Here is a 13,563-nt window from a genome sequence, read left to right as displayed (position 1 = left end):
TGGCTCAGTCGTTAAGTGTCTGCCTTCGGCTCAGGTCATGATCCCAGGGCCCTGGGATCCAGCCCCGCATCAGACTCCCTGCTCGGTGGGGAGCCTGCTTCTCCCTCTCCCACTCCCCCTGCTTGTGTTCCCTCTCTCGCTGTGTCTCTCTCTGTCAAATAAATAAATAAAATCTTAAAAAAAAAAAAGCTTGTAAAAATTAGTAAGAACATTATTCAGGCTCCCTGGACACAAATGAATATATGAAATAACCAAACACTTTGCATTAAAAAATAGAAATTATAATTAGTAAACGCGAATATGAGGAAATAATCACTCTAATAGTCAAAGAAATAATTAAAATAATAACAAGACACCATTTTATACCACTTTGATTTTGAATTAGAATACTCAGGAATGGTGAGGTATAGAATAAATGGGTATGACAACACTTTTTGAAAGAAGAGTTAAAATAATAAAGAGCTATTAAAATGTTACGTCCATTGATTCAGAAATCCTATTTCCATGGATTTATTCTAAGAAAATAAACCAAAAGTATTTTCTAAACTTGCATATAGATTTCCATGGTAATATTATAATATCAAAACAAAACAAAGCAAAACAAACTTGGGCTGTGTGCCTAAATGGTGAAGAAACAATGTTCTACCTAATATATGGAACTAAAGAATCCTAAAAAATGAAAAATGAGAACAGATCGATTTTCAGGTAGCAGGAATATGAGAGCATTGGGGTTTTTTTTCTTTTTTTTATTGATGTTGCTATAACAATGTATAGTTAAATTCTTTCTTAATCAATGAGCTAGTACTCATGATAAAGAAACTTCCTTTTTTCTTCCCTCTTTCTTTCTGCTATTTTCTGCAACACTGGCAATTCAAAACAGTCATAAGTAATCCTTAGTTTACACTGTAAATGCTCCGTGCAAAAAGAGGCAATCTATTAATTTGTCCTCAGATTGCCACATTCCAGACCAGCCCATTTGAAGCTTCCTGTGCCCAATGAAGCTCTTCATTTTTTATCACCTGCCAATTTATTTCATCTTGCTTTTTGAAATACTCAACCTAAAGTGGCCTGTCTATATTTTACTTCTAAACACAAGAGAGACATCTGTGACAAGTAGAGATATTTTTCTTAAAACATCAACACTTTACTTTGACAATTCATCACTTTTTAGAATGAAGTTGACTTTCTGAATGAAGTCCAAAGAAGATGATACATAATAAGTTAATGGGTCCAATAATATATAAAGCTATTTTAAAAGGCATTCCTTTCAAATCAAAAGTACTAAACCATAGTTTGTTTTGTGAATCATGGTCTAAAATTAGCTTAGAATTTCTCAAGGAAATTGTGCTATCTAAAACAGAATCATCTTAATCCTAACAAAATATATTCAACAAATCAGGAGAGGTAACATCCTTGAGAGACTCAGCAGAGTTAACCAAAAATAGCTTTGCAAGTATCCTTATATACTTAATATTGAAAAGAAGAGTAGAGCTGAGGTTTTTATATGAGAACGTGAAATGTTTTGAATTAGATTTTAAAGTAGCCTAAGTATTAAGCTCTATTACAAAGCTATAATCATCAAGACAGTATGGTACTGGCACATGAATCACAGATCTGTACTTCTGAAACAAATAATGCAACATATGTTAAGAAAAAAGAAAAAGAAGAAGATAGCAGGAGGGGAAGAATAAAGGGGAGTAAGTCGGAGGGGGAGACGAACCAAGAGAGACAATGGACTCTGAAAAACAAACTCAGGGTTCTAGAGGGGAGGATGGTGGGGGGTGGGGGGATGTTAGCCTGGTGATGGGTATTAAAGAGGGCACGTTCTGCATGGAGCACTGGGTGTTATGCACAAACAATGAATCATGGAACACTACATCAAAAACTAATGATGTAATGTATGGTGATTAACATAACAATAAAAAATTTAAAAAAATAAAATAAATGTAAAAAAAAAAAGTATGGTACTGGCACAAAAACAGACACATAGATCAATGGAACAGAATAGAGATCCCAGAAACAGACTCCCAACTCTATAGTCAACTAATCTTCAACAAAGCAGGAAAGAATAGCCAATGGAAAAAAAGACAGTCTCTTCAACAAATGGTGTTGGGAAAATTGGACAGCCACATGCAGAAGAATGAAACTGGACCATTTCCTTACACCATATACAAAAATGGACTCAAAAATGGATGGAAGACCTAAATGTGAGACAGGAATCCTTCAAAATCCTTAAAGAGAACACAGGCAGCAACCTCTTCGACCTCAGCTGCTGCAACTTCTTGCTAGAATACATCTCCAAAGGCAAGGGAAGCAAAGGCAAAAATGAACTATTGGGACTTCATCAAGATAAAAAGCTTTTGCACAGCAAAGGAAACAATCAACAAAACCAAAAGACAACTGACAGAATGGGAGAAGATATTTGCAAATGATATATCAGATAAAAGGCTAGTATCTAAAATATATAAAGAATTTATCAAACTCAATACCCAAAGAACAAATAATCCAATTAAGAAACGGGCAGAAGAAATGAATAGACATTTCTACAAAGAAGACATCCAAATGGCCAACAGACACATGAAAAAGTGCTCAACATCACTCAGCATCAGGGAAATACAAATCGAAACCACAATAAGATACCACCTCACACCAGTCAGAATGGCTAAAATTAACAAATCAGGAAACGACAGATGTTGGCGAAGATGCAGAGAAAGGTACCTCTTACACTGTTGGTGGGAATGCAAGCTGGTGCAGCCACTCTGGGAAAACAGTATGGAGATTCCTCAAGAAGCTGAAAATAGAGCTACCCTACGACCCAGCAATTGCACTACTGGGTATTTACCCCAAAGATACAAATATAGTGATCTGAAGGGGCACCTGCACCTCAATGTTTATAGCAGCAATGTCCACAATAGCCAAACTATGGAAAGAGCCCCAATGTCCATCGACAGATGAATAGATAAAGAAGATGTGGTATATATATATAAAACGCAGCCATCAAAAAATGAAATCTTGCCATTTGCAACAACGCAGATGGAACTAGAGGGTATTATGCTAAGCGAAATAAGTCAATCAGAGAAAGACAAGTATCATTAAGGTCTCACTGATATGCGGAATTTAAGAAACAAGGCAGAGGATCATAGGGGAAGAGAGGAAAAAATGAAACAAGACGAAACCAGAGAGGGAGACAAACCATAAGAGACTCTTAATCTCAGGAAACAAACTGAGGGTTGCTGGAGTGGAGGGGGATGGGGGATGGGGTGGCTAGGTGATGGACATTGGGGAGGGTATGTGCTATGGTGAGTGCTGGGTGTTGTGTAAGACTGATGAATCACAGACTTATACCCCTGAAACAAACAATACATTATATGTTAATTTAAATTTTTTTTAATTTTAAAAATAATTAAGTAGCCTAAATAATTCAGAATTACAGTTCTCTTACTTGCATATATTTTCTTTAAATTCCTGCAAGACATTACATTTTTAAAATATATTTTTTTATTATGTTATGTTAATCACCATACATTACATCATTAGTTTTTGATGTAGTGTTCCATGATTCATTGTTTGCGTATAACACCCAGTGCTCCATTCAGTACGTGCCCTCTTTAATAGCCACCACCAGACTGATCCATAAATATGTTTAGATCCCAAAATATTATCAGTTTCACATTATTTCATACAATATCATGAAAGTTACCACTAATTTTATCATATTACTGATCCTGTCTCATCAAGGAAATGGCCTCTTGGTTATTAAGAGCCTGGGTCCATTTCATGAGCACCATGTTTCCATGAGGGAATTTCACCTTAAAGAGTGGTCTTCAATCTTTGCTATATATTAGAATCATCTGGGGCTCTTTAAAAAATAGAAGGTTCCACCAAAAACCTATTAATTCTAAGGGAGGGGTTGGGAACTAGCATCAAACTTTATAAAAGCTTCCTATGAAATTCTAATGATCATCCAGGGGTGTGAGTCACTGCAATAAAGTCATATTTCTATGCTTTCTCCTCATACCTCACTTATTCATCCCCAAGTGAGAAATTTACCTGCCTTGTGAGTGTTTAGAGTATAACATACATTGCTTCATGTCCCTCTATTGGGTGGAATTAATGTTTTAAAAAGCAGTACACCATTTCTTACAAAGTCAAACATATACTTACTATGCGATCCAACAATCACACTTCCGGAAATTTCCTCAAGAGAATATAAATGTAAGTCCATACAAATACTTGTAGAAAAATGTTTACAGCAGCATTATTCATAACAGCCAAAAACTGGAAACCCAAATGTCCAGCAACTGGTGAATAAATAAACTGTGACCCATGCAATGTAATACAATTCAGCAAGAAGAAGAATCAAACTACGAATACATGCAACAACATGGATGCTATATACTGTACAATTCCACTTATATATATTCTAGAAGCAAAACTATAGGGACAGAAATCTGGTCAGGATTGCCCGGGTCTGCAGGTAAGGGTGGAAATGAGAGGAGATTGACTACAAAAGCATAGGAGGGAAACTTCTGGGATAAAGGAAATAGTCTATTACCTTGATTTTGATGTTGGTTATATGATTCTATATATTTATCCAAACTCATCCAACTATACATTGAAAATTATTAATTTTACCATATTTATATTGAATTTCAATTTTAGGGAAAAAAAACAGTACCCAACCTACAGGTTTTTCCTTTTTCTGCTCACACTATTGGGGCTCACAGAGCATGAGGCCACCATTCTGGGTATGTGAGTCTACTCTAAACACTCAAACTCTCCCTCAGGTGAGTTAACCCAAGGCCTAGAATTTGGCGGGGAGGAAGCCCAACGGTGGATCCGACTGCATTTTTCAATCCACTTTACAATAACAGGGCTGGTATGTCCATCTCCTGAATGACCCCTGAGTCTACTTCTCAAATAGTTCTGAAAGGAGTAGGGGAGGAGGTGGGATTAATCATCACCCTAGTACCACCCTGATATACGGCTATATTGATCAGGGAATCTTGGAAGATTAATACAACACTAGGTGAGGACAACTTGAAATAACACATGGAAGATGAAGGAAGATTCGAGGCCTTTGACTTCAGTACTTTTATGACTGTTGACTGTAGTAGGCTACAACATGTTACATTTTGGCTGATGTGTACAGACACAAGGCAATTTTTACTGTAAGTTAGTTAGCAAGACGTTTTTTCTGGCAGACTTAGATCCAAGCAGGCTGACTGAATCGGACATTAGCTTTGCAGAAAAAAGTATTTTCATACCTGTAAGACTTAACAAAATTTCATTGTATAAGAGTATTAGGTATGGGCAGAATAATTTTTGCTCCCTATAACCTATTTCTTAGAAAGAACAGTAGACTAGGGCTTAAAATTACAAAAGACAGTGAAGTGCACATAGACTGCAGAGGACTGGCCTTTTAATTGTAGCAGCTGAGCATTAACAGGTGGCAACAGTTCAGCAGACCCAGGTTCTATTCCTCCCCACCTTGTCTTGATCGTCAACAGTTCTAGGACCAAAGAAAGAACTGACTATAATCTCTTGAAATCAGGGCGCCTGGGTGGCTCAGTCAGTTAAGCGTCTGCCTTCAGCTCAGGTCATGATCCTAGGGGTCCTGGGATGGAGCCCCGTGTCAGATTCTCTGTTCACTGGGGCGTCTGCTTCTCCCTCTGCCCCTCCTCCTGCTCATGCTCTCTTTCTCTCTCTCACTCTTTCTGTCTCAAATAAATAAATAAAATCCTTTTTTAAAAATTTTAAAAAATAAATAGATAAATCTCTTGAAATCATTTGGCTTGTCCACTGTCATTTGTTAATTTACATAAGTCCACCACAGCTTTTTTATTTTAGAGACTCAAATTTTGGCTTCAAATAGAAACAAGAAGTATCTTAATAGATAAACAAAAAGAATTGGAATGCAGTGCATGAATTTTGATAGTTCTCAAAACCAACTTTAAAAACCTATAAGAGATATTTTGGGGAAAATTTTTATATGGATATTAGGAAATTTGTTTCTTTTCTCTGGTGTGATAATGCTATTGTGGTTCTGTAAGTGACTACCCTTATTTTTATGTGATATATGATGAAAAATACTGGACGAAATTCCTGATTTCCATAATTTGCTTTCAGGCAGTACATAAAAGTATATATTTTTTCATACACATATATGCATTCATAAACACAAAAATACATAAATATATATATTTATGCACATAAATACATACAGATAAAATAAATATAATTAAATAATATTGTTGAATGTAGGTATATGAGTGTTCATCATACTTCTTTCAACTTTTCTTTATATCTAAAACTTTTCATAATAAAAATTTAGAGAAGAATGTACGTATTCATCCTATAGGGGATATGTCATCTTCTTGGTATAGGAAGACAAAAAATTAAATTGTAAACCGAAGGTTAAAAGTAATTTAAATGCAACAATGTTGATATACTTTACGTTTGGAACTATACACTTAAAAATGGTTAAGATAGTTATTTTTACATGTATTTTACCACAATTGCTTTTCATTTTTCTAATTAAATTTTAAAATGAAAAAAAAACAAAAACTTTAAAGGCCTCTGCCTGGCACACTGCCTCTGGGAATCAGTTTTGCCCATAAAATAAGAGAACAAATGCATTGATTTTAAAGGATATGCTTCAGTTTTCCTAGCAGAGTCAGAATAGAGGGGGAAAAAATGAAAAATAAAAGAACAATAGTTGACCAAGTTAGACTCTAGAGGAAAAAAGAGAATTCCTTAGGAAAAAGGGAAAGGCCGTAGAGAAAAAGCTAAATCAATATAAAAGGAAAATAAGAAATCTTCAAAGCCAAGCTAGAACACCAAAAAGAAAAAAGGATATATATTCCAATCTAACTACCCATAAAAATTATACTATAAAACGAGAAGATGAATTGATACCAGAAGAGAGAGGATACCCAGGATACAAAGAAACCTATGGAAGAAGGGGCAGGGGCAAGGTATGGGAGAGAAGCTCGAAGTGAATTGTGTCCCCCCAAAATTCATATGTTGAGGTCTTAACCCCCAGTATCTCAGAATGTGACTTTATTTAGAAATAGGATCCTTGCAGATGCAATGTGTTAAAGTAAAATTAGGTTATACTGGATTAGGCTGGAACCCTAATGTAGTGACCGGTATCATATTTGGGCACAAACGCACATAGAGAGAAGACAATGTAAAGAGACACAGGAAGAAGACCGCCATCTAAAAGCCGGAGACAGAGGCTTGGAACGCCTCCTTCCTGCACAGCCTCAGAGGGAACCAGCCCTGCCAACACTCTGATTTCAGACTTCTAGCCTCCAGAACGGCGAGAGAATAAATTGCTGTTGTTTAAACCATACCAGGTCGTTACAGAATATGCGGGCAGATTGGAGAGGGAAGACTGAGACAGCCAGGGCAGAATTCTTAAAACCTACTGAGTCGGTTTCAAGATGATATGGCTATTTTAAGAAGAGACAGTATTGCTTATATCCTGAGGAAACAAGCCTAGGAGTTTTATAGTTAGGACTTTAAGATGCAGAAAAAATAAGACGTGCTAAGGGGGAGCCAAGCAAGACAATCATATATTGAGTCTAGGCCTGGACAGGTGCTGGTATCATGGAAGAGTATCTCCTAGATGGAATTATACACTTTTAAGAAGTTGAAGGCAGGGGCGCCTGGGTGGCTTAGTCGTTAAGCGTCTGCCTTCGGCTCAGGTCATGATCCCAGGGTCCTGGGATCGAGCCCCGCATTGGGCTCCCCGCTCAGCGGGAAGCCTGCCTCTCCCACCCCCCCCTGCTTGTGTTCACTCTCTCGCTGTGTCTCTCTCTAATAAATAAATAAAATCTTCAAAGAAAAAACAAAAGAAGTTGAAGGCAGACGAGATGCCTGTCAACAATGAATGTTTCAGGCAAAGCCGAACTCCTTGATTTCATCTCTCTCGTTATGAAGAAAGCCACAGTAAAAAAAAAAATCTAGGAGAGTATGTTAGGAAAAGAGATGACTGGTCCAGGAAAAAGAGAAAAAAAAAAAAAGTAAAAAGACAGGTAAAGGAAGTGGTTTTGTTCCTCTGAAGTATCAGAAGTTAGTCAAGTCCAGAAAAAAAGTCAAAGAACAGGAGAAGCAAGGTCAAAGACAGAACCCACTATAGAAGCATTGACTTTCACTGGGCCCCTAGGAATACATCAGAGACCTTAACAAGAGTTTCAAGGCAGGGATTGGCTAAAGGAGGCAAAACTCATATGCCTAGGCTAATAGTCAGCCAACTTTTCCTGTAAAGGGCCAGCCAATAAATATTTTGGTCTTTGTAGGTCATATAGCCTCAGTTGCCACTATTCACTCTGCCATGGCATGTGGAAGAAGCCATGGCAACACAGAAATGAATCAGCATGGTTGTACTGCTATAAAACTTTAAATGTGGACATCAAAATTGGATTTCATGTCATTTTCATGTATCACAAAATATTTTTTTAAGATTTTATTTATTTATTTGACAGAAAGATAGAGAGCACAAGTAGGCAGAGCCACAGACAGAGGGAGAGGGAGAAGCAGACTCCCTGCTGAGCAGGGAGCCCGACGTGGGGCTCGATCCCAGGACCCCGGGACCACGACCCGAGCTGAAGACAGATGCCCAACCGACTGAGCCACCCAGGTGCCCCACAAAATATTATTCTTTTGATTTTTTCAACCATTTAAAATGTAAAGAACATTTTATTTATTAATGCATGCCATAAATTAATATGTTCAAATATAAATATAAATTTATATTTTACCATATAAAAAATGAGGCAGTGGGTTAGACTCTGCCTCCAGACCATAGTGTGCAGACCCCTAGCCAAGGCAATTCCAAAGCAAGACCCCAAGAAAACAGCCATTGTAGTAAAGGACTAGAAATGATTCTCACCGAAAAAAGTGGAAGCAATGCCTTAGAGAGCTCATATGCAGTTCTACCCTAGTGTAGCGGAGACACGGTCCTCAAAAGGCAGATAGAACTAAGAAGATTTTGAATATGTTGAACAGGAAAGAAAGATACCTCAGATAATTATCTGGGCATGTCACCTTTGTAAATTTCTTTTTTTTTTTTAAAGATTTTATTTATTCATTTGAGACACAGAGATACAGAGAGAGAGAGAGAGCATGAGCAGGGAGAGAGGCAGAGGGAGAGGGAGAAGCAGGCTCCCCACTGAGCCAGGAGCCTGATGTGGGGCTCGATCCCAGGACCCTGGGATCATGACCTGAGCCAAATGCAGACGCTTAACCATCTGACCACCCAGCCCCACCTTTGTAAATTTCTAAATTTTACAAAAGCTATTCCCTGGGACAGGATGCATTATGCATAGATAAATTTTCCCCAAGATGCAGCAAAACACATCTATGGCCTCATGACATACTTAATCCATAATTAATCTCTTGAGGAAGATTCTCCTGAGTTTCTATTTATTGGCCATGGTCTCCAAGCAACTGGCACAGACTGACTGATATCCTAGTGAAGCTAAGACTAGACTTTCTCTTAGCACATGTGTGTTTCCACTGTCTCTCTCCCTCCTTCAAATACTACTGACTGGTCAGGAACACATCAAGTTCAGGGTTCAAGAAAATCATCTTGCTTATAATAACTAATCAAGAGATAAGGATTTTGACTATGTTTTAAATTTTTTTCTTGATAATTGTATTTATTTGTGACCTAGTCATATTTTAGACTCCTTAAAAAGTGGGGCTTTTGAAAGACTTTAGGTTGAATTAATTCAGTTTCAGGATTCTTGAGAGTGTATCAGTCAGTATGAACTAGATTATTATGTAGTAACAAGCAATTCCAAAAACATAGTTTTGATAATAGTGACAGTTTATTTTTCAGTCCATACTGCATGTCTATTACAAGTCAGCAAGGGGATTCTGCTTATCATAATAAATCAGGGACCTCATCCTTACCCAATACTTCCGCAAGTGCCAGGGCAGAAGTATAGAGCTAAGCAAAGTGCATGCTGGCTCATAAATTTCCCACCAGGAGGTAATACATCATTTCAACTCACATTTCACTGGTCAGTGTGAGTCATATGACAAGGCCTAATTTCAAAGGCTGTTTGCGAAGTAAAATGCAATCATGTGCCATGAAAAAGCAAATATTTAGTTTACAGTGCTGATAACTCTCACATGAAACAATATCCATTGTTTGGATGGATAAATGCCAAAGCTGCCAATTGTAAGGAAATTGAAATTGATTCTACCCAGAGTCTGAGTGAGACCCCTCTGAAATTGAGCAGGATGAAAAGTTAGTTAAGAGCTCTAATTTCTTTGTACTTAAATTTATATAAAGGAAAGAAACTTTGGTTATTGGACTTTTGATTTGGGGATGTTTTCTATTGCTGATATTATATTATTTGAAAAATTTTGTGCTGTCATCCTTGCTTACTGACTGACTTCTGATATTCCCTAACATAGCTGGGCATAAATTGAAATAAAAAATAGAATGGGGACTTATTTTCAGCCAAGAATGCAGAGCAGCCATGCTGATCATTTAATTCAGGCTCCTCTTCTGTCCCATTTCAGAGCACTTCTCATGGCAAAAGATAATCCACAGAGGAGATGTGGTTGGTATTAGAAGTGTGGTTGCGGAAAGGAAGAAGCAGGACTATCTGGAGAAATTGACCATCTCCTCGATCAAGGAAATTTGCCACACTGGACATGGAAAACACTAAGAACTAAGATCAAAAATCTGAGGACTGGGGTGCCTGGGTGGCTCAGTCAGTTGGGCATCCAACTCTTGATTTTGGGTCAGGTCATGATCTCAGGGTCCTAGGATCGAGCCGCACATCAGGCTCCATGCTCAGCGGGGTGTCTGCTTGAGATGTTTTCTCTCCCTCTCCCCCTCCCCCCACGATCTCTCTCCTTCTCTCTCTCTCTCAAATAAATAAAATCTTAAAAAAAAAAAACTGAGGACTATCAGAGAAAGGTATTAGTCCTACAGGTGAGTTGTCCTAAATTTGAGTCTTGGAGAGATATTGGAAAACCTGATAGTTGCCATGGATCTAGGCTACAATCCCCAGTTGAGCATTACTAATTATAAAGCTGATTTTTTTTAAAAAATCTCCATCTAACTACTGCATTCCCTTCTCAAATGGTTTGAAAGCTGGAAGAGGAAAAGGTATGATTAAAATCAGAACTGGGTGTTATAAACAAATGATGACTCACTAAATTCTACCCTGAAATTAATAATACACGATATGTTAACTAACTTGAATTTAAATAAAAACAAAAAAGAAAGAAAAAGAAAACCCAGAACAGAGACATTTAGAAAACCTTAAAGCAGAACATTCCTTTCAAATGTATCTTACTTTTCTTTCTGTGCTCACACTCGTGGCAATGTTAGCAGGCGTACCCTCAACATGCGGAACAAGGCCAGTGAGCCCGTGGACCTGTCCCTGCTGCAGAAATGCTCTGCCACCAACCACCATCACGGGCACCAAGGACCACACATCCATCCAGATGGACGGGGCTGAGGTTGACAGGATGCCAGGCAGGTTCAATGACCATTTTTTTTTTAAGATTTTATTTATTTATTTGACAGAGAGAGAGTGAGAGAGATCATGAGCAGGAAGGAAGGGTAGAGGGAGAAGCACACTCCCTGCTGAGCAGGGAGCCCAATGCGGGATTCGATCCCAGGACCCTGGGATCATGACCTGAGCTGAAGGCAGACGCTTAACCGACTGAGCCACCCAGGCACCCTCAATGGCCAATTTTAAAACCTTCGCTATCTGTGGGGCCATTAGAAGAGTGGGTGAGTCTGATGACTTCATCCTCCAACTGGCCAAGGCCCACAGCATTGCTTTCTGGAGAGGATCACGGATATAGAATATTTGTTATAAATAAATAGCAAACCCCACACAAAAAAAAAACAAAAGACAAAAACCAAATATAATCTGATAACCTGAAAATGTAAAACAGATAAAAATGGAATTATTTCGGTGAAAGTAGATAAAATGAAGTTATGAAGCCCATCTACTCAGGTGCCCCTCACTTTCTGTGGGGCCTCTGAGTGTTCCTTAGAGCACAGCTTGAAAATCACTGCAGGAAAGGGAAGGAAAAGGGAAAGGGAAGGAAATCACTGCCTTAAAGAATTACAATCAGGGAGCCTGGGTGCTCAATCGGTTAAGCATCTGCCTTCAGCTCAGGTCATGATCCCAGGGTCTGGGATTGAGCCCCACATTGGGCTCCCCTCTCAATGGGGAGTCTGCTTCTCCCTCTCCCTCTACCCCTCCTCTTGCTCATGCTCTCTCTCTCAAATAAATAAAATCTTTAAAAAAAGGAAAGAAAGAAAAGAATTAGAACCACTAGGTTTTTGATGCATATGATAAACTGGTCATTTTTAATGGTGGTGAAACCATCAGAGAAGCCTAATACCTACCTTACCCCATAAAAAAACACCCCTGGGGGTGCCTGGGTGGCTCAGTCTTAATTAAGCATCTGCCTTCGGCTCAGGTCATGTTTCCAGGGTCCTGGGATGGAGCCCTGCATCAGGCTCCCTGTTCGGCGGGAAGCCTGCTTCTCCCTCTCCCACTCCCTCTGCTTGTGTTCCCTCTCTGGATGTCTCTATCTCTGTGTCAAATAAATAAAATCCTTAAAAAAAAAAAAGACAAAAACAAACAAATAAACAAACAAAAAACACTCCTGACCTCTCCTTCCAGAGTATCCACAAAAAGGAGGACTCTCCTGTTCCTCACTGACTATACTGGGTACACTCCTGAAGTTTAATATGTCTAAGAATCAGCTGGGATTTCTGTTTTCAATACAGATTCCTGGGCCCCGCTCACAGAGATATCATTCACTGTTTCTAGGGAGGCTCTTAAGAAACTACTTTCAGCAACATCCAAGTAAATCTGGTCAGGTGTCCTGAGGACTACACTTTAAGAAACACAGACTCAAAGACAGAAAACATGAAAAGAAAAATGACTGGAGAACATATTAAAAGCATCCATTGACCTACATCATGAAGGGCCTTGAATGCCAAGTGAAGACATTTGAACTTTAATTAACTGCAGGGAGCTATTGAAGTGATTTAAGCAGTAGAGTAACAAGAGACAAACTTTAAGAAAGTTAGTCTGGAAGCAGGATGTGAAATCAGCAAAATAGGGAAAAAATATATTTTTTTGTAAGCGTCTAAGAAAGAATATAAGGAGTTTCTGGATTTGAACAGTTATAGTGAGAAATGAAGACAAAGGAACAGGTAATCGCCCATGTTATGGACTGAATGTTTGTGTCCCCCCAAAACTCATACTCGAAGCCTAACTAACCTTCAACATGATGGTACTGGGAGATGGGACTTCGGGAAGGTAAAAAGGGTTGGATGAGATTCTGAGGGTGGGGCCTCATGATGGGATTAGTGCCTTTATAAGAAGAAACACCAGAGAGCTTTCTCTCTCTCTCTTTCTCTCTCTCTCTCTTTCTCTTTCTCTCTCTCTCTCTCTCTCTCTCTTTCTTTCTCTTTCTCTCTTTCTCTTTCCCTCTCTCTTTCTCTCTCTCTCTTTCTTTCTCTTTCTCTTTCCCTCTCTCTTTCCCTCTCTCTTTCTCTCT

Source organism: Callorhinus ursinus, unplaced genomic scaffold (assembly GCF_003265705.2).
Source record: "Callorhinus ursinus isolate GAN/ISIS: 27379988/994484 unplaced genomic scaffold, GSC_fseal_2.0 scaffold14, whole genome shotgun sequence".
In the NCBI taxonomy this organism is placed as follows: domain Eukaryota; kingdom Metazoa; phylum Chordata; class Mammalia; order Carnivora; family Otariidae; genus Callorhinus; species Callorhinus ursinus.
This window is presented reverse-complemented; position numbering follows the sequence as displayed.